Genomic DNA, 355 nt, shown 5'->3' with positions numbered 1-355 from the left:
CACTGACATCTCATTTTAACAGATATATTTACCAAAATTGCATAAAAATATCTTGAAATATTAAAGAGTAAATTTATTCAATAAAATCGCCATTGGCTTCAACCATGGCCTCCAGACAATTTCGCAAACTCCTGCAACTCTACTGGACAGTTTCCTTGTTTAAGTTGAATGCTACGATAACCCTTGCCTTTAGTTCAACTTTGGTGTTACAAGGAGTTTTGTTGGTCTCTCACTCAACTGCACCCTACACATAATAATCAAGGGGACTGAAGTATGGGGAGTTAGGTGTATGTATGTGTGTGTATGTGTATGTATGTGTGTACGCTTGTATGTACGTATTCTGCATATTCATGTG

The 355-nt window shown here is 36.9% G+C and overlaps 1 protein-coding gene across 2 annotated transcripts in view; it reads left to right on the top strand.

Moving 5' to 3' along the window:
* LOC106883648 (uveal autoantigen with coiled-coil domains and ankyrin repeats) overlaps window positions 1-355 on the top strand; it is a 110,938-nt gene that overhangs the window by 68,635 nt on the left and 41,948 nt on the right. The gene's annotated exons all lie outside the window — the stretch shown is intronic.

Source organism: Octopus bimaculoides, chromosome 4, assembly GCF_001194135.2.
Source record: "Octopus bimaculoides isolate UCB-OBI-ISO-001 chromosome 4, ASM119413v2, whole genome shotgun sequence".
Lineage (NCBI taxonomy): Eukaryota > Metazoa > Mollusca > Cephalopoda > Octopoda > Octopodidae > Octopus > Octopus bimaculoides.
This window is presented reverse-complemented; position numbering and strand designations above follow the sequence as displayed.